This window comes from Acanthopagrus latus, chromosome 10 (assembly GCF_904848185.1).
Source record: "Acanthopagrus latus isolate v.2019 chromosome 10, fAcaLat1.1, whole genome shotgun sequence".
NCBI lineage: Eukaryota > Metazoa > Chordata > Actinopteri > Spariformes > Sparidae > Acanthopagrus > Acanthopagrus latus.
In genome coordinates, this window is record NC_051048.1 from 19673131 (window position 1) to 19701036 (window position 27906).

The 27906-nt window shown below is 42.0% G+C and overlaps 1 protein-coding gene across 37 annotated transcripts in view; it reads left to right on the forward strand.

Annotated features, from left to right (window-relative positions):
- The window catches only part of LOC119027522 (receptor-type tyrosine-protein phosphatase delta-like), a 402917-nt gene that overhangs the window by 129110 nt on the left and 245901 nt on the right, over nt 1-27906 (forward strand). For all 37 annotated transcript variants that reach the window (XM_037112789.1, XM_037112790.1, XM_037112788.1 and 34 more), the window contains one exon: nt 13040-13063. The gene's annotated coding sequence lies outside the window, so the exon portion shown is untranslated. The remainder of the gene's footprint in view (nt 1-13039; nt 13064-27906) is intronic.

Here is a 27906-nt window from a genome sequence, read left to right on the forward strand (position 1 = left end):
TGGATAACTGGTTCAGAGATATGTTCTTGCCTCTTGGTTTTACTTAGACACATGCTGTGGCTACTGTGGTGCAATTTTGGAACAAGTTGTACAGAATGGACTACCACTTGGATGTATTGTACAGTTACATTAAGTTGGAAAAAAGTTTCTGTTGCACAGGCAACTGATATAGCTTCTTACTTTTTTTTTTTCTCAAGGATTTTTCTTTCATGCAGAATGTCCAACCTACACTGATTACATTGCCTGGCCTTTGAATATACTGTATATCTTTGTAACCTTAGAGAGAGAATCAGACAGTTCTTCTTCTTCTTTCTTCTCTATTCAGTTTTCTTGTTCTTGTATTATAAATCACCCAGCTTTATATTCCGCACTCAAAGCACTGTGAAAAGCAGTTGTGTCGTCGCCAATGAATTTTCATGACAGCACTGTCATTCCACAATGTGCCAAGATGATCCTCTTGACCTCTGTCACTAAATTTCATTGTCTGTGATCAAATTCAGAATTTATATGTCCTCTTTTTATATTGTTATTTTTGCAGAGGCTTAACGTGTGTATCCTTATTGTTTACGCTTAACTCAGACTGGGAGGATCCATTTGCTGCATCGTTCGAATAAATCTGCCCTCCAGTCCACTGAGATAGCCGACTGTTTAAATCCATCCGTGCCCTTGGTGGATTATGACTGGATAATACTGTACTCCTCCTGGGCTTCAGCAATTTGTACTCTCTCTTCACTTTTCAATTGACTTAAGTAGATACAAAGACATAAAATGCACTTGAACCTGATTGCTTGATTGCTCGGTCTTTTTTCTAATTCACGAGTAATCAGTTATCATTATGTTGTTATCACATATCTGTTCAAAAAGATAAAACCTCCATTGTTGGACATAGACATGCTTGGCCACAAGACAGGCATTGTCCTCTATCCGGGCATACTTTATTTATATCACATAATTCACTTCAAAAAACCTATTCGTCTTCTTGGGGGAACCAGTATTCATTAAATATGGTTCCCCTTCAGTAAGTTCAGGAGTCACAACTCACAAACAGCGGGATATAAAAATCATGCCTCAGAGAGCCTGAGGAGGTAAGACGTCTGACTTTTTGTGATCTTGACAATGGCTCTCGCTAGGGGCCATCAAATCCAGACAGCTCTCACAAAGGTATTCGGCAAAGCCCAGTCTCCCAGCTAGTCCTCCCAAATCATGACAACCATTGTGCATGTTGGACGGAGATTTAAATGGCGATTGAACACAGATGCTCAGGAGTGATAGTGACGGTCGCAGGAGAGTGAAAGTGTGATGCAGCACAATAGCAACAACGCAGAAAGGTCACGTAAGCAAGAAGCGTGGGTGAAATAAACAATAGCACTACTGAACAAATGAGGTGGAAGAAACTGTGACTGAGTTAACAATACCTCAGAATTTGTGCTAATTACCAGTCCAGTGGGTGGTTGTTAGTGGGGAATGTCCACTGCTTATGTGTGCTTATATAAGCAATCAATGGCTTTAATTAGACTATTAGGTGGGATGGGGTCCCAGCAGACTACTTCCGAGCCTCAAGCAACCTTGTTGTTTACCTTCCTGATAGCTGAAAGCACAGCACATTGGGAGGTTGAAGTATTGTAACGATTGATGCTAAGGTTGGCTGTTTGGTTTTACACATAAGAACAGAGGCTAGTCTGAGTAGATAATAGATTTTTTATCCATGTTAGCATCATGACTCAAGGGATGGCATTGTCAATGGATGGATGGATTGCCATGAGATTTTGTAGGAACATCCGTTCTCCCCAGACAATGACGTTTAGTGACTTTAATGATTCCCCGACCTCCTACAGCACCATCATGAGGTTAGCTTGTTTTGTCTTTCGGTGAAATGTCCCAACAAGTATTGGATTCCGATAGATTTAAAACGGATGAGATGTATTTGAACTAAGCTTTCATCACCATTCACAATTTGCCTTTTCACACAGGAATTGAAAAATGTTACGCGATTGGCCTTTTTTCACATTTAAAATGATGCCACATGTGAACTGGACGTTTTCACAAGCTTGGCTTTTTTTCCACATAGGAATGATAATTCCAGAATGCCTGTGAGACTAATGCTATTCCCACCAGCCCCAGCTGTACTCTGTGTTAAGTGCTAAATATGGTGATTATGGTAAACCTGCTAAACATGTTAGCATTGCCATTGTAAGCATGTAAGCATGCTGATGTAAGCATTGCTGTGCCCAGTTACATTCTGAGGGCGCTGCTAGCACGGCTGTAGACCCTAACTAGGCTGGTTGTATGGTGACGACCAACAATATAACAAATATAGATATGTATTATATTATCAGGAATAAAATGTATAAAGCTATATCTCTATTCATATATTCATGTTTGTGATGAGTGTCACCAGTGTTATGTCAGCATTCTCTTTTAGAGTGGTGCACCTCTGCTGTCTATTCTCTTATTGTGCACACTTCTTTCCTCACATTCATCTGAATTTCACTCCATTTTTTCCCCCCAATTTCTTTTTGAGGTGTAGTGTAAGCCGACGGTGGCCTTTTCCCTGAACCGTTATGGCGTCCGTGTAGATCCAATAACACTGCGTTTACTGAGCAAACATGCTGAGAAACCACTATGGCACTTTTCCATCTTCATATTCAATATTCCACATCAGGCAGATTCACTGACCCCTCAGAACTGAAACGCTGTGAAATAGGAAACCCTAATGCTGGTATTATTTTCGGTCGCCTTTTATCTTGAAGAGCTGGATTTTTACATAAGCAGCCAGGGTCACATGAAGAAGGGGGTTTCAGTGCCAGCTTTTATCCAGGAGGGAGAAACAGAGGAAGAGCGACTCTAGTGATGCAGGACAGGTAATGAAGGGGGAAAGAGGAAGGAGAGGAGGAGGAGGAGAGCGGGGGAGTAAAAAAAAAAAAACACACTGATCTCATGAAGAGACAAAGGCAGAGAGTGACAGAAAGATTCAGTTGAAAAAGCAAATGAAAGCGAGAAAGTGGGAGCTGGGAGGCAGAGGGGAGCACTGTTATAACTTCATGCATGTTTAAGCAGAGCGGTAACATGAGTTAAATGCCCAGAGGATGTGGGTACCAGGGCCCAGCCGGAGAGATGACACCAGGTGCAAAGCATCTCATGAGTGGAGGAGTGTCGCTGGAGCAAAGTCACACTAGGGGCGATTTTAAACGACAGAAAATGTATTCATTTACATAATTTATTAATCGTTGAATTCATTTATTCGTGAAATATGCTTAAAATCCACCAAGATTACAGCTTCACAAATGTGGGAATTTGCTACTTTTCTTGATTTTTTTTTTTTTTTTTTTTTCCCACTATTTTTCACCACAGCTGCAGCATGGCTCTTCTGATGCCATGTGGCTGGTGAGCCAGTTCATCTGCCACTTTGGTCCTGACTAAAATATTTAAACAATCAATGGATGGACTGTCAATATTGGACAGGCACTCATGGAGCCCACTAGTCATCCCATGACTTTTTCTCTGGCACTAGTGTGAGGGTGAAATTTGTGGTTTGGAGTGAAACGTGTCAAAATCTTTTGGATGCACTGCAACATTGGCACAGATATTTATGTTTCGTACACAGGCGCCCTCAGGATGAATTGGAGTAACCTCAGCTATTCATCTAGTGCCATCAGCCAGTCAGTGTGTTTATCGGCCTTATACCTTGATTTACGAGCAAATAACTGCCAAACTAATGACAATCTCATGTGTTTGGTGCTAGCATATTTTAACATGCTAACAAACAAAACTAAGAGGGTGAACATGATAAACTAAATCTCAACATGTTAGCATTGATATTAACGTGTCAGGTTAAAGCCTGATGGAGCCAGTAATTGTTGCAGTAGACTCTTAAGGACATGATATATAATAAGTCTGTATTGTGTAAGATAATCCCAAAGCAATGTTCCATCCCAGATAAATCTTTATTTTACTGAAGGTAACGTTGCGTATCATTAAATGGCCCCTTGCTATACATTCTGGGGAAACATTAGAAGATGCATCCGACAGATAACACACACATGTAGCTTTGTCTGTGAACATATCTTCTCGAGTCAGATCGCTTCAGTTCAGATAGACTTTCGACAGCAGTGTTTGTTTAACAATAAAGACAAAAACTCCCATGATCCCATGCAACCTCACAACTCAAACCACAATCCTCTGTTTTCATTGTTTTGATGGAGGGACCTCTTGTGGCCAAAATAACATCTAGTGCGTTTCATCTTATGAATGAATTTTCTTCAAGTAGTCGCTTCAAGCTCAGAGAAAAGATGCATTGCTCCCTATTTTCCCATTAATTGACTGATCATCAAAATAATCAGAAGATCATATACTGAAAATAGTCACAAGTTGCAGCTCGAACAGATACAATCCGACAGCCGTGTTGTACAGTTCAGAATGTACAGCATGTTCGAGATAAACGTTTTGTGCTCGGTGCCCATACTCTTCTGTCCTTCACTATCTCTCATTGTCGTACACGCACTTGCACACAGACTCCTTTCGTCTCACCGGGGAAAATATCCACCGTCAGTGCGAAAAATGGAGTGGAACAGATGGCATCAGAATGATTGAAACCACCTACAATGGTTCCCACAACTTTGCTATCTTTCTACCCGACCGTCCCTCCTTTGCTGACTGCTCCCCCCCCTTGTTCCTGCATTCCTGCCCAACTACACCCATCGCCTGGATGCTTCATCCCAGTCTCTTCAATGCCATCCAGGCTCACAGGTCTTGCCAAAGCGGCTCAGGCTCACTGGGAGCCCCGTGGCGCTACACAAAGTCAGCCAAGAGGAGAAAGAGAGGAGGGAGGAGTACAAGGAGTAGAAGAAATAGGGAGGAAAGGAGGAGGCGAAGTTTCCTGGTATTTTTTCTCCCCCACCAACGGGAAACCTTGCTCTCATTTCAGCTGCGGTATTTTTAGCCCATCGCATATTTTCATGAAAATATCAGACACAAAATACCACAACAGTTTGAATCATTGCCTCACATGGTAAAATGTCAAATCCATAAACAAACGTGTGTGCATGATCCTCTCCCTTCAAGCAGTTGTCTTCTTTCTGAACTAATTCTTCCTCTTCTTTCTTCTCACCCCTATCATCTCCTCCTCTCCAATCCACCTTAGCTTGTCACACCTCCCCATCACGGGCCCCGATTGCTGAGCGCCAGTCATGTAAATGAGATGGTTATCAGAAAGGCATGGAGAGGTATTTTTAATAGCAGTAGAGGTGTTGATTAGTGTCAGAGAAGCAGAGACGAGGCAAAGTGCAGGCAGCCTCTATTACACCCCGATGCTTTGGGGAGGTGTGTGTGTGTGTGTGTGTGTGTGTGTGTGTGTGTGTGTGTGTGTGTGTGTGTGTGTGTGTGTGTGTGTGAATAGGTGTGAGGAGAAGACAGAGGAAGGGAGATGTGCGCCTCACATGCATTTACAGTATAAGGTGGCCTATGATAGTGTGAGCGCGTTTATCATCAAAGTGTGTGTACCTTTCCTCCGGGAGATCATCGTTAATGCATAATACATAGCCCCATATTTCCGACTATAACAGCAATAATGTTGGCGGCGCTGAGTTTATCAAGAGGAGATCAGGTGTAGGGGAAAGTGATTACGGGGCATAAACACTGCAACTGATATTGCTTTATTGTGAGAAGTAACTGGCATGGGGATGACAGTAGCTGACGACGGCCTCGAAGAAGGATGCCGGCAACAACGTTAATCAAGCGCTCCACGGCAATGATCGTGTGTTGCTGCCGAGGAGTCACGCGGACATAACGAGTTGTCCTGGTGAATTAAATCGAACCTCAAATTGGCACATAATTGTTGGACATGGAAGCGCAGAGGTTCCAAATGTGTGTTAAGCTCCAGTATGTGATGATGATTTGTATATGCAATTCACGTCAACAATAAAGATTTATGGGCATAATCGGGCCACACTCTTCTCTCGTAGTATCACTGTATGTAATTGCGGAGTTAATCACATTTTAGCTTGACACAAGGCAATGTGTGCAGCATTTTTTAATTGGACCTCTAAGGCATCGTTCTTTTGATTAAATTATTATTATTTTGTACGCGTCACGGTTACGTAACATGTGCCATTTGTCTTTCAAATTTTATCCAGAGCAAGGTGTGACCCCGGCTCGCAGCCTTTATCTCAATCTAAATTTGAATCCAACCTTCTGATAAGGTCTAGGAATAAATAAATAGCACTTCAAAGCTGGCATATCACTGGCTCTTCATTCTGTGTCCAGGGGCTTGCCCGCTTGCTTTCGCCCGTGTCAGAATTTTCATCTTCCCGTTCTCCCCAGCTGCCTCCCTCGCGCCGCTCTCTCCCTCGCGCTCGCACAGATGGCAGAGGGGTCGAAGCACTTTAATGAATTTTCAAAGGAGCTGCATTGGCAATATTAAAAGGAGCTCCCAAACTTAAACACGTCTGACACGGGAGTCACATGCATGCGCTCAATGATATGGGAACGCACATATAGAAAGGCACGAGCAGACGGTTGCTCTAATACGCAAGAGGGGATGCAAACATACACACACGCTGTACACACACACACAGAAACACCAGTATAATTCTTTTCCCGAAACCAATAATGTCCACAAACACGGAGAGCGCATACCACATCCTACACACCGCTGGGCAGTTTTAATTAACTCCATTAGAATGACAGGCACCCTCTGGAAGGTCAAAGGTCAATTTTAATGATGAGCCTACATATGGCAGCCACCGTGTTGCCTTGCAAGGGAAACGAGCCCCACTTCTGCTGATCCATCTGTCCCGTGGTAATGACTGCACCTGGCCTCGCACGGGCCAGCGCACACAGGTACTGCGAGCTCTCAGAAGTAGCTCGGCGCACAGAGGGAAACGCAATTAAAAAGCAATAAGTGTGCTTGCATCTTGCGGCCACATTGTTTACTCATTATGTCTAATTATCTATTTGAGTCAGAGATTTAAAAGACTCTTTTGCACAAGCGTTTTCGACAGTCGGCGTGAGCGTTTACGGTGCAATGAGGCCGTAAATGACTGTGATCTTGGACCCGACGAATTTCAATTGGAAATGCAGTCAATTGTCAGACGTGTCCTCACGGCCTATGTTAATGGTGTAGTTGTTTGCGAGGGGCCAATGTTTAGGAACCTGATTTGTGAGTTGAGAGAAGTGTCAAACATGATTACAGCCTCTCTGTTTTCGCCTCTTCTACTCGCACCACAGCCCTGAAGGAAGCACTCCAATCCAAGCCTCTTTTAGCTGGCCTTGATCGCGCCAGCTGACATGCGACTGCCTGTAGGGTTTCCCCCCTCGTCTTCACAAGTGGCTGATATGAAGGGCCAAGCCAGTGCTGCGCTGCTAGAGGCATCAAGGCTATTGCCTTTCCCTCTTTTTATTTCTTCCTTTCAGCCCTGTCCCTCCGTCTACTTCTCCCCAGGCAAGAGTCTTTATCCCACCTCTATGTGGCTGAACTCAGGGTCAGAACACAGCGTAGAGCCCATGGGTCTCTGATCTCCCCAACTTCTGATCACTCATCAAGGTCTGCCAGGCAGAATTCTTTAAAAAACTGCATTTGAAAGAGTCCCTTAAATCCCCTCAGTGGTCTTTTTTTTAACACAAGAGGGTGGGCAAGGCCCTCGGGAAGATACATCAGACCATGGCTGTATTTGATTTAGCCTTTCTCTCATTTTTTTACTTTCTTTTCATATAGCAGATGGCATTAGGATATTCCATATAAACTATTTTTCATGTCCTAGAGTTCTGTTCAAGCTCCTGATGACAAACATGTTAGGACTGCAATTGTTTGACCCTAAGGGATGTAAAATTATATAAAATTTTATACAAAATCAAACATCTATTATCAAGTCTGTCATCATCAAAATTGACTGTAGTCTGACCTGAGGGAAAGACAATGAAAGGAGAGTATTGAGGCTGTGGGGATTGAGATATACAGAGCGATGGCGCATCGCTTCTGTTTTCAAACAGGAGACAGCTGCAGCAGGAACGCAACATCTGCTGCAGTGCTAACATAAGCATACCTCCTTCCCGTACTGTCATGCCTGAGCGGCCTTTAAACTGGACAGCACAGAGTCTGACAAGCGCCTGATGAAGTTTGGAGTTTCTGTAAGTGCGCTCATCAGGCTGTCACTCACAAAGTACTTATTCGCACCTCGACTTGAAGAGAGATTAAAAACAAGTGAGCAATATTTTTTTTTTCCCTCAAAGAGCCTCAGTTATGGAGCCAATCTGGCTTCTTGTCTGACTTGTGTAAACTTCGAGATACTTCTGCAGTCTGTGTGAGCCCAGGCCATCTGTAGCCTCTGTCAGCGCTTCTCTAATTCTTTGTTGCAACAGAAAAGAAAAAAAAAAAAAAGAAGAAGAAGTAATGTTTATATCAGCTCAGATGGAAGGGTGCAAGCTCTCTCAGTATCATTCATAACATGGCAGCACTGTTCTCTCTCTCTTCTGCAATGTCTCCTTCACACCTTCTCCCTCTTCTCTCTACATCAAGGCCTCTTTGCAGCTAGCTGGAGCTCGGCCAGCCAGAGCCATTTTGTCCCATTATGTGGCACTGTACAAAAACAGCTGTTCTCTTTCTACACTGGTGAATAGGTTAAATGGTGACACAAGAAACAGGGCCTTTTTGTCATGGTCTAAATTGACCGACAACTGGCCCCGGAAGGTCCAGTGTTTCTTCTCGGCAGCCTTCCAGCTCCAGTGCTTTTGGTTTCCAATTAGTGGCCGCTCGGTCCTGCAGCCATTTTAGACTGAACTCACTGTCTCTTTCTGTGTGTGTGTGTGTGTTCTCTGACATGAAGATAAAACTAGCTACCAAATGCAAAAAAAAATGGCCAACCCACTGATTAACTTAAATTAATCTGTAAAGAGTGGTTTAGAACTGGAGGAAAGACAATAAATGCCCACTGCGGTGGCTCGGTTGAGTGCTTGTGTCTAGTTAGAGTAATGATTGTTTCAGCTCGTGCCATCTTTAATGTACTATCATCTATTAAACTGATCTTTGTGTTTGTAAGGAGTCGACAATATAAATGATAGGATTTATTGAGTCTCAAAGGTAATGGCATCTTTTACAAAGATTAGATTTATCCTACAATTAAAGTTAATATCTTAGCAGGGTACAGCTTGGTATACTTCAATTTAAATATTTATAAGGAATCCAATACCAGTGTACTGTATGTGGGCTGAAAGCACACTTATGAATCAAGTGTTTAACAGCACATTGAAATATGCATGCTTAGCATAACACAGTGAACCATGAATGTCACATTTAATATTACATAGCCTGTTAAAACAGAAGAAAAAGTGCCTGGCAAAAAGATAGTTGGAGATAATGAGAAAAAGAGATATTTAAAATGAAAGAAAAAGATAAGAGCCACTTAAAGATACTCATCAAATGCAGACTAATACAGCTTTTCTCTCAACTGACCTGAGAGACAAATTCACCACCACTCTGATCACCCTCAGTCCTCGATCTCTCTGAGGAGTGGAAGGGTGGGAGAGGGGAGCCGAAAGCAGAATATGGGCAAGAAAAGGTTCTGACAAAAGTGGCTGGTGAGAAATAATTGAGGCAAAAGATAATGATTAACAACCCCATCAAACCCTTACAGATATACTGTGGTCATTTGTGTTAAAGGAGATAAAAGTCAGAATCTTTATGGATGTTTAAGGTCAGATTGAAAGATGGTGAATTATCTCTCGGGTGATAATTCATGATTTGTGATAACTACATTGGAAAGTTATGAGCGTTGTCTTCGTTATCAGACCGACACCAACATCGCGCCAGTTTAAAATCACTACAGACATGAATCCAACACAACCTCATACCTGAACAAGAGAATAGGTAGTTTGCCAAAGACTCCCAGAAACAACATATGAGACCAGTCTCACCAGGACATAAGGAAAGCTATGAACACGCTTGATGTACGTCACAATATGTTAAGGTACGTGCACGTTGATAGAGAGGTATGTTACATTATTCTAGCCTCAGCATTTTAATGGGGGAAAGACCTGTGAGATACGATCAAATCGGTTGAGTGATGATTACTAAGGCCACTAAACAGTCACTGCCAATGTTGCCCTCAATCATTTTAACCCCCTGAAACAGTCGGGCTGATTTGAAGTCGTCTGTAGGTGAACCTGTCAGTGACAAAACAAACCAGCTCCTCCGACTCCCTTAAAATGCAGTATTGTCCCAGTAATGGTGCACGTGATGAATGAGGAGAGTCAAGATCAGCTGAGTCAAAAAGAACATCCCTTGAGGAAACTGATGTCCTTGTCCAAGAGCCACAAAAAGTCTCAGAGGACTGAACGTACAGCACTGCAAATATCCCACCAAGGGCAGATGATGTCTCTGTAAATTTAATCCAAATTTCTAGGCCGCGTGTAATCGCTGTCGCCACGTTTTCTTTACACATCATCATCTTTAGGGTGGAAAGCTGTAAGTAGATTCTGTGAGTCCCAGATGAAATGGCCGTGTTTGATCCTATGACAATGTGTGGAACTTATTCATTCTGCAAGATTTGACTCACCGGGTACCAATCAGTGTTTACTTTGTGTTGTCTTTTGTAAAACAGAAGCATTCCACGCCATTGTTTCCCCAACCTATTGTGGCACAAGAGAGGTCATGGTGAGCAGCAGAGGAAAGTTGCAGAATAAAACTGTCACATCATACACAAGAAAGAAACCTCTTTAATTTGGAGGCCAACTCAAAAAGTTCATGGTGTGGTTGCCAGTTACTCATCGTGGCATGGCCATTTATGCCTTATTTGTAACGGGTGGCCAAAGTAAAAAATAATAGTGAGTCCATGCCTTCACTAAAACCCATGTCTGAGCACTGTCATGCTCACTATGTTGCCTCACAGAGGCTTTTTGTAATTCCCCCCTCAACACTGACCACTCCAAACATCCCCAAATCCCTCTTGTCAATAGAGCAAAGACAACATGAGGAACGGACTTCTCAGCTTTTCTTTGCCTTTTCAAAAGTTTCCATATCGTGTTGTGGGTTCTGCACAGCATAACTAAGATGCTGGAAGCAGCTTATCTGCTTAAAACAGGAGGGTGAGAGAGGGTGAAAAAAGTGTCTCCGTCTTCCATCTTTTTCCTGGTTCACAGAGTGGGTTTAGTGAAGCCACCAGAGCTTTGGTTTCTCCCTCTAGTCCCAACCCAACCCCCCACCCGCCACCATTCCCGCTAGTCTAATCCACTTAGGCCCAATACTACCTCCACTCGTTTTGATTGGCCAGGCTTCCAAATTTCCACCATAGGACTCAGAAAATCAATAATCTTCACTGCAGTGCAAAAAGTCTTTCTTTTAGAAACACAAAATGGGATTCATAGAGGAAGAGGTAGAGCAATACAGATTGCAATACAGTACAGAGAGTGTGGAACTTCAGGTTATTCACCTTTCTTTTTTTATTTGGAATAGTTTGCTCAGGTGTTGAGCAATTCAGGAGTTAAATGATATTTTCGGTGTGATTGTCCAGTCTCTATGGTTCTTTGGTAGATGCACTTTTTTTTTTTTTTTTGCAGCATCCTGCTTGCCTCCTTTCCATTTATACTGTTTTCTTTCATTGCCGTCCCTTCAAGTGTCTCAGTCTCTCACTCCCTCTCAACCAAACAACACTGATGCTAATGTCATTGAAACCCCAGGTGCTTCTAGTGCCTCTTGAAGTCTGACATCAGTCCCAGCCACCCCCCTCCCCTGGGCCCAATTTTCCCGGTATGAAGCTTCAAGGTCCTCAGCTGAGTTCTCTGTTTAGCAACAACAGTGGCAGCCAGTGTGAATGTGTGTCAGACAGAATGGTAATGAGTGTCCCAGAGACTGAACCCCAGTCTTCCCCTCTTTCCTCCTTCCCTTTCTTTGGAAATGGATTTGTACCCGTGTGCAAAACAGATACTGTAATCACATTCCCCCCCATCGTTGATCCTCTTGGGATTTGTTGCATGCACACCAAAATGTAAATGAATGCGGGGGGGGGATAGACATCATCGATGATAAATCATATTACTGGTAAATTCTGCTTAGCAACACAACTAGACTGCACTGTATGCAATTGCAAGTCAGTGTTAGCTCTGTGTCTAGTGTTTCCCTCGCACTACACCCAGTTATAGTCACCTCAATCAATTTCCTTGTTTTATTGCACATTTACAAGAAAGCAAAACTGCACTTTAGAAAGGAACATTCGTAGAGGGACCACTTTAATTGTAAAAAAGCATGCTGTAATGGAAATCCAGTATGTATTTCTCCAGCTGCCAAAGAGTTGGTGCAGTAAAGTAGAGCGGAGCGCTGGTTGTATACTATCTCTTTCTATAAATCTTTGGAGATATGAACGTCACGTAGCAGTGATACAGCGGAAATGTGGCTAAATGTTGCTTTTTTTAACCACACTGGCCCACTGTTTGTGCCGGGGCCACCCTAAGGTCTTTGTTGGTCGTGCGGGATTGTCATTTTATTATGCTGTTGGAACCTTGGACCTGTCAAACTAACAAGCTTGGGGAAATGTCGCAAAGGTTGAAGCACATGGTGTGAGAGATATCTGAGGGCTGCTAAATTACCTCAGAGACATATAGAGAGAGGGGAACACATCGGTGTATGTTTCTGCGAGTACATTAGTTTCGGTGGTTATGTTGCACTTGCGCAAAAAAGCATGAAAAAGCAAGGTTTGTTGGTAATAGATGAGGTTTCTGCTTACACCATGCCTGCCTCCTCCCTCAAAATTTCCACACTGACAAATATTAATGCAAGTTGTGCAAACTTTGAATCCTCGGGGGAGACTATCTCAGACGTTTCATGTCCCTCGATTAATAAATGATGTCCCCCTCTTGACAGGAACTATTCTTAACCTCCAGCCTGTGCAATGCTGGGACACCATCATTTGTCAGGGGATCTAGTGACAGCTCGCATTGAAGTTTAGCTTGCTGTACATTGTAATTTGCTGACGTTTCTTTTCTCTGTCTTTCCCTCCCTCTTATTTTCCCTCCTCCCCCCTGCTCCCTCTTCTCCCCAATGGCCCGCTTACAGATGTGACCAACTCTTCCACACTAGGTAAGACTCATTCCATTTTTCATAGCATTCTTCTCGAGAGTGAGAGTCATGTTTGAGTTGTCATGTGTCTTCAGGAGTGATGTGAATGCATAAATATGGAAGAGAGTTAGATGCGGGGGGGAGGAGTACAAGCGGCACCAAGATGCTGCTGTTTGCTCAGTAAGGTATGCAATGCTCTGCAATCCTCACCCATCCCATTTTCCCACATGTGTGCATGAGAATACACAATGGTGGCTTTTTCTGGCAAGCCGATTGTGTGCTTTGCGCCTTCAATTTAAATTTTATTCAAATGAGAATCAAATGGCCCAGATTGTTCAAAGAATACGCCGGCAGTGTTGACTTAAACAAGCATAGCGCGGATGGTGTCTGTTTCCACACTGTGGAGTGTGTGGATCTCATCCCTCATCCCTTCCGCTGTCCTCCAGCTCCACATGTCAACATGAACCCCCTGGTGCTGTCAACACTGATGGTGTCAGAGCCTCGGATGTCCTCTTCTTAGGGGATGACTTAACAAACCTCTCTCATGGAACTTTTAATCTTTTTGTCACTTTTGACTAATTTTATGATCAACTGCAATAGTAGAGTTATTATTCAATATTTAGAAGTATTGAAGTGCCATTTCTGAACCCAGGTGTGCCTGAGTTGCCTGACGGTGACAGGTTTGTCTGACATCAGCTGAACTGCAGTTTGGGATGGGTGTTGGTACAAATCGTTTCAGCTCATCTGTCAGCAAACCAGGCAACAGAATAAATGTTGTCAATAAATGTTTCTGCAAACCAGCGATACATGGTTTTTCATGTTACAGCTGTATGTCTCTTTAGCTTCAAGTTTCAGTTTATACTGTGACAGTGCTGTGCTTATGATCTGGTAAGGTTTCGGCACAAAAATAACTAATACCAGGTTTTGTTGCCAAAAACATGGCTGTAAAATATCCTGACAGATATATTTATTGGTTTCAAGCTTACAAATGCTGGTACGCTGGCTTTTGATATTAGTCATCAAATAAACATGTAATTTTAACCAGATATGACACATATTGTACAAATAACAAAATCTCACATACACATACAATTTTAACATATTTGTAGTCTTTTTGAAACATAAAATGCCAACATTTCATTCTTGTGTTAGGGCTGCAGTCAGACTCTTGATTCCCTTTATGAATTCCTGACCAATTTTCCTTAAATCATGCCTTTATGCCACTAAAGTTATCATAAAATATAATATTTGCCTTGGGTAAGAGACGTGTCGCTCGGTTTGGAAGCAGTGGCACTCGTGTAGATTGTCAAATACATTGCATTCCTAGAATTTAATATTGTATTGTACGTATGTTGTGAAGAAAAATGTTGGAGCTTATTGATGGCATTTCCATCATTTCCACTTCCTCTTGTTGCAAGTTTTCCAGCAGCTTAGAGACATGGGGTTGACATAATTGTTTTGCAATACTCAACCACCGGAAAAAAACATGACAGAATCAGTGGGAGGAATTTATAAGCTTGGCAGCATTTTGATGGATCTGGTTCTCGACTGGAACCGGTTCTCAATTCCCATAACTGAATGCAGAACGGTTCTGTGCAGTATGAAACATGATCCATAGGAAGACACATTTTCATGTGCGACATTAGTGACATTTGTCAGTTGTTAAAATTAAAACGTGACTTTGTTCTGGACTGTATGGTCATATTCTCTTGAATTGTGCACAAGGGCTCTCGCATTAGATGCACATTGTTCTTTGTTTGTTAAAATGGCGCTAATCACTGAAGGACTGTTCATATATACATCAGAGGTTGTATCAGTGATAAAGAGAGCCTATAGCAGAGCAGCAGGCTAAGTGAAATACAGAACAACTGAACTCTGGTCCAAACAAACGAACTCAGTGTGAAAACGACCCTTGCTGTTGAATGCCAAGACGAGTGTAGCATCCTATGTTTTGTTTCCAGAGACACTCAGCAGGCTGCAGGAGTGTGATAGAGGTCAAATGCATGATTGAATCTACCTTAGCAGGGCCTCAGACCGGGACAGCGGGACCTTTCAACACTACCCACGGCTCTGAGCATCTGTTCATCAGGGGAAAATCAATCATCTCATCTCAGATGAGAAAAACTGGCATATCTTGATGTAATTCTTACTTGGCGGGTGGATACAAAGTTGTTCTCCATGCACTTGACTTTTCATATTTGGACAGTTTTGGGTGATGGCCACCTTATTGTGTAATTGAAAACCCAGTGCCATGCCACCACACTAGCACAGTTTGGCTGCCCGGCAGAGCATCTGCAAGCAGTTCTGGTCCGGCTCTCAACTCTCTGAGGCAGGCACTGGCTGACTGCTCGGAAACAGAAAACCCCTGGCTAGCTGAGAATAATAAGTACCCATGGGAAGCTGCCAGATGGACATTTACTGTGAGCCTAGCTGGAGAGGGAGAAATCTGTCAAACATCACACTAGGCATCTGTGGGGGAGCAGCGCAGGTTCACGTCCACTATGTCGGATAAGAGGAGTGCTCTTTGTCGAGACTAAAAGCTGTTAGATTTTTAACATATCATATCCAGTTGATGCATTTGCCTTCTTTCAAGGTCAGCAATTCAGATTGCATTGACGCCACCTGTTAGAGTGAAAGCTTTAAATAATATCTAGATAATGGATGCTTGAAAGATGTTTATCGTACGATGGCAATGACCACTGCTAATGTCAGTAAGTGCTGCAGAATAGGCGTCCTCGTTTAACTCAAATGTGATGCCTTTTTTCCAGGCATTCAGCAGCTATTAATTAAGATGAAACTCAATTTGCAGCTAGTTTCTGCTGTGTCGCTGATGTGAAGAAGGAGACAAAGATCTGCATTTATGTTTCCTATGGGGATTTTTAGATACCTCCTGCTACAAAGTCTCTTATCTCGCCCTTAAATTTTAGTACTCGGTACTTTAGTACTTGCCTGTCCCATCATAGGATAATTCAAAGTCAAAAACATGTTTTTTGCCTTAAGATAATCCTTGAAGCACAGTCTTTTGACTTAGAGTAAAAATGTCCAGTACATTTTTTTTTTCTTTTGCACACTCTTCAATACAAAGCTATAGGCGAGGAATTACAATTGGCTCATTATGCTCTCGGAAGCTCAAGGGCTTCAGAGCTGGTAAGGAGAGGGAGAATGAGAGAGAAAAGAGCACAAAGAGTTCATCCCAGTATCGTCAGCAATGAAATAGGACCTTGGTTCCCTTAGACAAGCTGTGCACCAGTTATTATTGCATTATGTCTGGCAGCCCTCCTCTCAGACAGGAACTGAGCCACACTTGATCAGTGATATGACACTGGCACAGAAGAGAGTGATTGCTGGCTGCTTAGCTAAGCAAATACCATTGCGCTGTTGAAGCCTAAAAGTAGATCTGAGCTTGGTATTATAAAAGGCCAGCCCGGACAGTATCCAAAGCACTGGTAGCTTTGTAATACTCAGGAGTGGCTTCTTCTAAAATGGTTTTGGTTTATTCATCTCTCCGAGGACAAGAACAATGCTATTCGTGGATAATAGAACACTTTCAAGCCTCCATCTGGGTTTCTCATGCCCTGGAAAAGTGTTGTTATATACTGTTCAAAATACCAAGGACAAATGCTTAATTAGAATCATGTGGTTTTTGATAATTATGTGCATTAGTTATAATATCCTGTTGTGTATAGAGGTGTTGTCCTCCTACTCTCTAATGAGAGAATGCACAAGTCAAAAGGTGTGTCTCACAAAACATATTTTATAGCAATGATCTCCAGTTCACAGCCCTCATAGGAACGCTCGTACCAAGAGCGAGCGAGCAGCCATAACCCCATACTATTAGAGATCAACCATAGCTTGTTCCTGCAGTGGGTCTTAAATGTGTAGCGCTTTTCTTTCTTTAGCTGTGCCCTCTGGGTAACGGGCCATTTCGCTAATGGTGAGTTTCTCAAGCATGTGTCAAAAGCCTCCTGGCATTATCAAAAGCTCTTGAGGGAGCTTAAAATTGCTGTATGTTGAATTTTTTTCCTCCCTATTTTTGAAAAGACCATCCACTGCTGGATACGTTGTTAAGAAATGTGACTGATAGCTTGTTAGCGTGACTTTGCGTACGTTCCACAGTAATTAGACTTGAGTGACAGATTCACCAAGTGTTCTCTTTTACAGCAACATCAGAAAAATCTGCTTACATTGTACTGTGTGAGAAGAGTTGTTCTTTGCCACTCATTTTTGATTTTTTTTATAATAATCATTCATTATGGCAGACGATCGTACGTGCGACTACCCATAGTACGCACATAGATTCTTCAGGAATGGCGTATAACAGCAATTTAAACGCCGCATAGATTTGTGTACACTTGGCCGCTCATATCCCTGTAAGTGAAGCTGGGCTGCTGTTACGAACAGATGGCTTATCTTTAACTTTATCAGCGGCGGCTGTGTCACCAGCAGACACGATAAGTTGTTCCAGTGCCTGGGGAGAGCGGCATCCATCAGTAGCTAACAGCATATGGTGAAGGCACATTAAGGTGTCCTTTCTCTCTTCTCCTGCCTCCCTGTTCTATGGGTGGTTCTGCAGCCAAGCATCAGATGCTCACTTCACAGGACAAAGTCTGTGTGTGTGTGTGTTTACAGTGTGCGCTGAGGGGCAATGGGCATCCAATTTGAGATCTCGTGCTTCATGTTTGATCCGTTTTATGTGTTTTCAACGCTCTGCAGCTCCACTAACCCTTTCTATATCCACCTATCCACCTGACTACCTACCTACCTTCCTGTTTTTGTCTCATTTATTTCTGTTTTTTATTTTTTATTTTGCTTGGTTGTGTCTTTAAGAAGATTTAAGACTTAAACATGGTTGTTTCCAGGCATGCCGAAATGGAAAAAGTGAGTTTTGCTTTGAGAGAAATCACACGGCTATATCAGCAAATACGTCTGTGTCAAGAAGGTGTTGTTTTTCCTCTCTCACCCACTAATAACCTCCATCGCCATAGCGGCCCAACCACCCCAGTAAGGCACTCCATTCCAACATTGGAAGGAAAGCGTGTTTACCAGATCCTCCATGTGTTGCGTTCCTACATTAAGCTGAATGTCAATCAAAGCCTTGTTTGCTTGAGCAAGTGGCTCAGCCTTCCACTGGCTGACATGACAGCATGATGTTGGACACAAATCAGACGCGCCACAAAAATTATGTTCACCTCTTGTGTGGATTGGGAAGCACACGGTCGCAGTAGAAGTGTTTATGATGAGAGGCTTCTCTCCTGGGGCACACACACAAACCATTACGCATCGGTAGCAGCTGACTGATATGTAAGATGGACTAATTTATCGGCTGATACTGGTAGATCACAGATGTATCTGTATTGACGTATATGTTGTCCAATATACAGTGAAGATAATGCAGAGATGATGCTTGGGGTAATGGGTTATATGGTCACATCTGTGTGTGTTTTTTTTTTTTTCAAATATATTATGTATGATTATTAAATTCAGAGTGAAGGTTTATTCAACTGAACAGAAACAGTAAATGGTAGTACTAAACCGTAAAATATCCTGCCTTCATCACATCTGTTTGTGTTTGATAGCCACAATGAGGGACAACTGCAAAATCACTGAGTGTTTGTGCGTATGCACGCACACAGACACACACACACACACACACACACACAGACACACACACACACTAAACTTCAGTCCTCATAGCATTGATAGTTACATTTGAGAGAGAAGTTGGTTTAATGTCGGGGTAAGGTTTCTGTGAGTCTACTGGTAATGAATGTAAATCTATGAAAGTCATCAAAAGTTATAGAAACATGAACGTGAGAATGTATAGAAATATTGGCTTCTTATCAGCCCTGAAAAACCAGAACTGTTCAAGTTCTGTATATCAGTATATTTCTGTCATTATCATCCAAGTCGCTGCTTGAAATAAAAAGCCCACACTTGTGTAAGTCCTCAGGTCTAGTGGCACCTTGCCTCAAGTCCTGTGCTATTTTCTTACACTGACTACATTTGTTTCCTTCTTTAGAGTCATTGTTTTTCAGCCTGAATGTAATAATGCATTGTAATAACCTCCAGTGCTTTTTAAATTTACTCTCTTGCTCTCCGTTTTGACACCCCCTTTTATGCTAAGCTTCAACTCATGTATGAAACCTCTGATAAGTCACAGCATGCATCCCGCCCGAACCCCTCTAGCCTTCCCTTTTCTGCTGCTATTCCCACGTTGACATCTCTTTAATAAGCAGCGTTAATTAGCATGCTCTTCAGAAATATAATTTTCTGTTGTGTATTGGGGTCTGGTGATTAAATGAACAAAGGCAGTCAAATGACTGACACAATAGCCTCAGCTGATTAAGTGTGCAGCCATAACAAAACTTGGTTGGGAAACAATCAGGGGATCTACTTGATCCTTCATCATCCTGTTATCTCGTGGTGACAATTTGTGCTAAGAACACGTTTCTCAAGTACAGAAATGTGTTGTTTATGTTGTCGCACAGTCTTTTCCAGTCAGGCTGCAAAAACCCAGATCTGGTTGCAAAGTTGCACATTCAAAATTTTAAACAACTTTAAAATAAGGTTCCTTTTAAAGAATTGTCTATATTTACAGGAAATATGATGCTAATGTGCTGCTCTTTTTAAGACCCAAAACTGTTTGCAGTGTCAAGCCTGAGATTCCTTGTATAACCAAGATCTATTGGGATACCAGCTGAAGTCATATGGTCTCCTTTGAGACAGCATCTGGCCCAAGTTGGCTCAAACGTCCTACATCCATTTTGGCAGTACATTTGAGAATGATGCAGACCACTGGATACAATCCATGGCCCTGCTTCTCTGAAGGTTGAATGTCAGAGGTCGCTGGGTGGCCAACCCATCTGCCGAGCTGGCACCGCCACATACAGTGCAGACTGGATGTTAGTAATCGAGGAGCATGTTTCGTGGGAGTCTAAGCAGAGACAGGCTGTGTTCATAGCCTGCTCAGATGTAACGCTACATCTACATCACAGCTTAGGATCCTAATAGATAATGTTATTGTCACTGGTTTGTTTAACACTGTTTTGACAGATGTGAAGTGACAGTAATTGTGTTTTCTGTGACCCGTCAGGGTGTTGAATGCAAGGGCATATGCTTAATTGTCTCCATGGATATCACAGAAAACTGTGCATTCAACACAATGTGTCCATCTTAGTCTTGGCTTGAAGCTCAGGATTCCCATTGGATGGAGTGCTGGTGATTAATGTACAGATAGAGCACATTAATCATCAAATCAGTTCTGAACTTGGAAGCTAAGTTTTTGCTTAAGCATGGGGTCATGATCATGGCAAGATTAACCTAATGGGACAGCCCCTAGGGCAAATGACGGGTATTTAAAGTGAAACCTACTGCCTACATACCACACTCTGTCACATCAAAGCTGTAGTCAGGTGCAGTACAGTACTCTGATGCTTGTGTAATACAGTAGTAACCACTAACTGATGTAAAGTGTGAGGTAATTAATCTCCTTGGGGGGGGGTGGGTTCGTTGCGGGTCATAACAAAATTATACTGGACCTACACATATTGGATTTATTTCCACAACACAGTTGCAAGTAATCAAATTAAGAAACATGAAACAAACATGGATCTTTTGGAGCCTGAAGGGACGTGGAGCCCGGGTCACCAGCTCTTTTTATTCAGTTGGTAATCAAACCTTGATCATGATTTATAACTCTTTTCGCAGCATAAATTAAGTTACACAGGAACTTTTTACCGAGCGGTGCCAGGTTAGATGAGATGAGGGAGGAACATTATCCCCCTTTCACATTATTTTGTCATTTTTTACTATTATCACAGCCCACCTAATTTTTTTTCCTCTATGAACCACAGTCTGGAATAAAGAAAACTGAAGCTGTATAGTTAGAGTTGCACATTAGCAGCACAGCAGCTTCAGTCTCTGTCAGTGTCTATATGCATGGCTGTAAAAACACAGTAGTGTTGTCTTGGTCATCCACATTTTGGCAGCACTCAAATCCAGTAAATACTCACTGTGGCTACCCACATAAAAAATAAATGAATAAATAAAAAATAGACATCACTGGTAAAACATGAGTGAAACATGACCCTCAGCCTGTGTAGCTGAGGGGTGTTGGGTTTATGTACTTATTGTAAGTCACTTTGGACAAAAGTGTCTGCTAGATACCCACAATGTATATAATGTATTTGTAGAGATCAAAATGAAAATATATCTGATTCATCACATGTCCATACATATTTAGTCCTCCCATCCTGACCCTAAATTTAAGTCTTGTGTTTCTCCTTTAGTGTTTGGTCTACCTTTTAAAGTCAGTGTTTCACTCACTTCACACTCACCATTAAGCTGCTAATTTATTTACTGCATTGCCTTCTCACAGAGGTAGTTCAGTTAACATTTGATTAAGGATGAGATACGTGCTGTAACAATTTACAATCATGTTCCACCCTGGTATTAGTCACTTTATGCGTAGCATCCACATCATCGTTCAGAATAAAGCATTGATCTCCATATAAAGTGAGCGGTCTCGCACACAATACAACAAATTATGGGCTTGGAGCCTGATGTACTAAATTGCTTCTCCTTAATTACCTTTAACAGTGCAGCATGCGTCACTGCGCCACGGTTAGGGGCAGCAAAACAAGGCTCTGTAGAGGCTGCACCATATTTACACCCTGCAGAGTTCTGTGTACACAGAAAGCTGCTCCCCTATGTCCCTGTACAACATTACTTTCGCTTTCTCGACCGACACCAAAATAGAAACTTGTGCTAATTAGTCCTTTGTGGCCTGCCATATGGAGAATCCAGGTCTGTAAATACAGGAGGGGATGTGTCCTCACCTGTCCCTTGTTGCAGATTAAGGCCTGAAGACAGTTGAGCCAGGTTGTTTTCTGGTGTATTTTCTTCTTTGACATGTGCACTGACATTCTTGCAGGTCAAAAACAGAAATTACTGTAGGGTTTGTGTTTGCTCAGTGCCTCTAGTCACCACAGGCCCTGCTAAAGGCTTGCCCTTTGGGACTTTGGCACAGAACAGTGACCACTGGATTGAAGTCATGCTTGAACCATACGGGTTAAGTTAATGAACGGCAGTGTTTACAAGAAACAGCACTGTAATCTCGTCACCATTTTCAACATAAGAGAAGCTGGGCTACATGCTGCTTTGAAGGAGCATCTCAACAGTGAATCAGCTTTGTGTATTCTATTGTTAATTTCTCTATTTATGTGTTGGATTTTGCAAATGTGTTAAATGTTATATGATTAGGTATGACTATAAAAGAACATAGATTATCATTAGGGTGGACATTCCTGACCAGTATTCTAAGAAGTACATTCATATTTGACAGTTTGGCATCTCCTAATTTGCTTCACATCCTGTGCAAACACCCTGTGCCAAGACATGTAGTTGTGTGCCTGATGAAGTATGCAGAGAGAGGGAAGGTAAAGACAGTTGATGGACACGAAGCTAGTCTGACTTCACTTCAGATCCCTTCACATACTTGCAATTGCATTTACCTTTTTATTAATAGAAACAGAAGATCTTAACCTGGTGTTTGAGTTGCCAAGCTCTAATCATAGCTTGTAATTATCCATTTACCATATAATCATAATTGTCCCCTTGCTGTAACCTGATTAAAAACATGAACATCAAACACAATCAGAGTTTTTGCACTTTCATATTGAATTTTATGCCTGGCTATGGGGTTGATATAATAAATGCCTGACCATTGCAGTGGGTCACATTTTAACTTTATAAACGTGACTGATGTAGTGAAGTCCTCCTAGTGAATCAAATTACCCATGGAGCTGCTTCCAAAGGACAGAAAACACATTTGAGCAGGAAACTTTATAATAATTCATTGACTTGATTCATTGAATTTTTTGTTGAAGTGGTTAAGCTAGCTAATTCAGGGCGCGTCCAACATTTTAAACTAAAATGAAAGCATCAGAGTCGAGTAGTCAAGTCACATCTGTATCAGTTAACAAAAGGGGTAAACTGTCAGGAAATGGATCGAAGAAAATATCAGTATCTACTATAAAAAATGCACATTCAAAACTTGAAAACATAATTAAGAGTTGATAAGACAAACTACTGTAATAATAAACCTATGAAAAACACAAACGGCTCACTCTTCTGAGCTCGTGAGTGTCATCAGTTCACAGTCGTTGCATTTAGCTAAAACTGCTGTGTCAGCTGTTCATGAAACACTGGCTGCTGCCCAGCGCCCAGAACGTTCTCTGCCAGTCCAAGACCGTGGTGCTCTCAGTAACAGAACCATGTATTCCAACAGCAGAATTTAAGGTCCAGTTTGTGCAAGATTGTGCTCTGGCACCCTGGATTGGCTATTTGAGAATGTCCACTGAACAGGCACCCAGTTGGTAAAATGTTATTTACATTTTGTTCACTGTCAATACAGATGACCTGCCATGACTGCACTGCTACACTTTCAGTGCTGGGTATAATTTCAGTCTCACTGTAAATAATGAAAACGCTGCTGTTAAAATGACATGTGACATTGAGGCTGCAATGGTCTTTCACAGCATCACCATGTCGTATTCATTGGGTGTTGGTCTGTGTGTGCAGAAGTCACTGCACGTCATAGTACCCCATCATTAATTTGCTATCTTGTTACCATACAACCAACTCTCACTTTTTTTTTATTCACTTACTCTCAAACTTTCCTCTTTGCCATGCCATTATAATCACATCGCTTGAAAGATGGCAGGCAAGGAAAAGAAATCAAGATATTTTATGCAAGAATAACAAGCTGACACTGCACAGTCAACGGCAGTGAATAATCTCTCCCACATTTTTATTCCTCCCCTTAGATTCCCACTGTAAACATAGAGCGTTATCTATTTTTATCCTGCTGTTTTCATCTTTTCCATCGCTAGAATCGCTTTCACTCTTCACATAGCTATTGGTTTGATATCACTCTGTTTGTGTCATGGACGCATTTTTACGCACCTCACAGTATCGAACCCTTTATTCAATAGTAAATAAACTTTCAGATTCATTACAGACATCATTAATCATATGACAAGTGCCAAGCAATACACGTGCAGACGTCTTGGCACAGAGATTTGCATGAATGTATCGAATGAAATCACCAGACGCACTTTCACCAATGCAACTGAATGCAAATGTCAGAATGTACAGAACTGCAGAAAAGGTACACTTCTCCAAAGAGATGATGAATTATGTCACTGTCTCTCATGGCAAAATCATGCCATCACTCTCTGAACCATATTAATTACCGAGCCAGATAATTTACGAGGCGGACTTTCAGTGAGGCTGTGTAGAGTTGGGTGCATTATGATTATATTAACATAATCTGGTCTTGTTAAATTGGATCAGCAATATTATTAAAGCTGGCACAGTGTCGCTAATTCCTCCCATGCTTAAGACCTAATGAGAAATAAGGAAGCACTTACAAGGAAGCGTATAGACTGAACGGCAGGTAGAGATTATCTGTCTGCCTCGCTCAGTCTCACTCTCACACTCACACTCTGCGTCTGTGTCATGCGCACAATTACACAGAAACCCGACACACAAGGAAACAAAGGCAAGCCGCACACACTCAGGAGTATACACTCGTTCGCTTGCAGTGTCTCTGTGCCTACCTCGCTGAAATGAAAAGCACTTTGTAATAAAGCCAGGAGGATTTTCAAACACATCATTATAAGACTCCCGGGAAAGTGTATGGAATGAAGACTAGTTGACACTCCATGATTTGGCAGGAAATTGGGGTTTTGAAAATAAAATCAGACTGTTGTCAAAGGCAGTGCTTAAGTCTCACATCAATTATATGTTGCTGCATTAGAGATGATAAAGTACAGACGGTAAAAGAGGAAAAAATGAGGATTTGCATTCATAACTGATTGCTGCCATTGAAGCAGTAAAGGAGAAAGTCACTCATAACATTAAAAAATGATTGTCGACGTGTATTATAATAAAACTTGTGAGAGGCAGAGTTTTATCTGTCTTAAAATTGATACACTGCGTAATTCAAACAGCATGTTAAAGCATAATGAACTTACATTTTAGGTTGACTCTGCTGGCCCCTGTGGACAAAAGCGGTATGAGCACAACCGCCTCCTGTCATAAAGATCCTGATCCTGAAGCCTGTACGTTGGTTTTGGAATTAAGTGAAAGAAAAACATTTTTTTAATACCATTCTACTTTTTTAAACAGTTGGATGCATAGTGATGAAGTAGTTCATGCATTTGTGGCTATGCATTATGGATAATATGATGACCATTCATACACCTAGGTTGCACAAAATCCTACAGCTAACAGATTTGGTAGCAAGTGCACAATTATGAACGTGATACATTCTCCTCAGATGCTTTGTTTGGTCTGGTCTGTCCTCGTGCCAATATTTTGTCATCACACACATAATTTCCACTGATCAATGATAATTATCAGCCCTGGTTGCAGAGCAGGAGCTTCCGCAGCTCTGGCTTGTGTGAATGAGCTAAGATGCAGTCGGGCATCTTATCAGGCTATCTGACAACACGCAATGCTAATTCAGGTGTGAACAGTGAACTCATTTCCATTTATTAGTCTAGCCATGTTTCAAAAACATTGAGGGTCTGCCCATCTTATAGCTTCCCACTGGACACACAAACACAAACTTAATATCCAGAATAAATCGGGAACGAAACGAGTTAAAAAGGATTAATCATTATGCACACGCATAATATGACAGTCAATACCCTATCGATCACTGTGGAATTTTAATTTACCCATAATGACACAACATTAAGTGAACCTGATTGATAGTTTTTACACATGGGAGGACACAATTATGTTCCGCACAGGCTACACATGCACACGCACACACACAACCCTGCGCAAACTAGTCTGCTGCAAATCCACACACTCACATTCCATAATGTTATTATCTCATTCTCCACGGTCTCATTTTTCACAAAGCCCCGGGGTGTGTGAGGGACAGTCAGGGTTGAGCTCACACAAGCCCAGGCTGCACACCCGACTGCCAGCGAAGGTCTGTGTTCGTACCAAGTGCAACGCTGCCAGCAGAGACAGGGACGGGAAAATGGAAAGAACCCAGGTGATCCTGCAACACAATGTGGTGCAGGACCCTTTCACACTGCCAGTGAGAGCAGCTGCTTGACTTTATTGGAGATTACAGTGCATTTGAGAGATTAGAAGTGGAGACTTGTTATACAAAAGACGTGTTATTACTAGGGTGATAAGTAGGCTAAGATCTTTACGCCACATTCTACAAAATGACCACAATTTAACAGAGGGGTTTCTCTGTTGGGTTTGCCAGAGTTAAGGCCAGCTGTTATCCTTAAAAGGTCACTTTTTTAACCGATTAAATGTAACATGGAGGTGAAGATCTGTCAGAGACTCGAAGAGACAAGGGTGGGTTATCTAACTCAAGAATGTCCAATCAATACCTGTCTTTGTGAAGACATTCCTCTAAAATTGTCATGGGGAGAGGGCTTTCTGCTCATCAAACACACCTCCTGGCTGTGTGAAAGGGACTGTGGGATTTATTTCTCAGTCAAGACACGCAACTGTCCATTTTCCCAGCTGTTACAACCGGCCTTGTGCTGCAGCATGTGTTGCTTGGACAAGGTCCGTCGTCGTTGCAATGAATTTCAGGACCTCCTGTTCATATTATCCTGTAGAGTGACCGTCTGCTGTACTTGCAGTCTACTTTCACAAACTACATCCTCCCTTCATCGTTACTTTTTTGGGTTTCCATAGTACATAAAATGCATCATCGAGCTTTCAAGAGTTCAATTCTAAGAAGAGTCTGCTTACTGTATGCCAGTATTGTTTCAGAGGTCATAGATCAACTGCTGCTTGCCTTATTACATCTGCCAACAAGGTTTTTAGTTCAGTTTGTCTGCTTGCCTGTTGGTTTGTTTGAATCACAGTTGAATAACTAGTTAGCAGATTTTAAATGGAATTCAGTGGTAAGTGAGGCCAAGGGCCTGCCGCTCCTGAACCGTGAGGTGTGAAATGGTAAACGGTGAATGGACTCGTATTTCTGTAGTGCTTTTCCAGTCTGCTGACCGCTCAAAGCTGCTTTACAACACTTGTCAGATTCTCCCATTCACACACAGTCATACACTGATGGCAGAGGCTGCCATGCAAGGTGCCAGCTGCTCATCAGGAGCAATTTGGGGTTCAGTATCTTGCTCAAGGACAATTCGACATGCCACTAGGAGGATTTCAAACAAGCGGCCTTCCGATTACTAGACGGCCCGCTCCACCTCCTGAGCTACTGCCCCCCCTGAAAGGGAAAATATACCCTGTATAGATATCCCATCGACTCAGCTGTCATATTTTATAATTTTGGCACAACTCATCCTGTCATCATGTTATCCAGTCTATAATAAATATGCCTCAGTCTACAACATATTTTATTAGATGTTCAAGTTAAAACGCCAGAATTTAGTATTTTGTCCATAGCAGCAGCAATACGACCACAATATGATAGATTAGAATGTCATGTTTGACTTGAACTAGCATCAGCATGTGTATGAAGTAATATCTGCAACCCCATCATCAGTTTCACATGATAGTGACATGGTAATACTTTGGCATATCTATGGTGCCCAGAGGATGAATCCAACTGACTTTGGTGATTTCTCAGTTGGTGATTAGCTCCACTACAAATTGAAGATACATTGTCACTTATTTTGTAAATCTCCCAACACCTGCTTGATCAATTGGCACAAAACAGTGTATGTACATTCATTCATTCATTCATCCAGAGGATGATTGCTTTTAACGTGATTTCCTGATGTTTTCCAAAGTACCACTATCAGGTTTATATTTGTGATTTTGGGTATAATATCTCAACAACTGAGCCATGAATTGTA